Raw genomic sequence first — 287 nt, forward strand, 5'->3', positions numbered from 1 at the left:
CAGGGCAGTATGGGACTTGTAGTCGCCGAAAGGGGAGGGGCGGCGAGGGGCGGGGCGGCGTGCGCCCCTCGGAGCTTTCCTAAGCCCTGGAGGTTGGCGGGGGGGGGGGGGGTGTCTGAGGGCCCCGGCTTACGTGACCTTCAGTGAGTGGTAGGTTCTTGGGCCCCCAGTGAACCTCGGAATTGGCTTGGAAGATGCGCCCTCGGTCTCACACCTATTTCTAGGTGAAATCGTTTCTCCTAAAGAGCACATCCCTGGAACGCTCCAAACTTGCCTGTTGTTAGTTA

This window comes from Eumetopias jubatus, unplaced genomic scaffold, assembly GCF_037043125.1.
Source record: "Eumetopias jubatus isolate StellerSeaLion01/CBP00866 unplaced genomic scaffold, mEumJub1_p1.0 scaffold_6, whole genome shotgun sequence".
Taxonomy (NCBI): domain Eukaryota; kingdom Metazoa; phylum Chordata; class Mammalia; order Carnivora; family Otariidae; genus Eumetopias; species Eumetopias jubatus.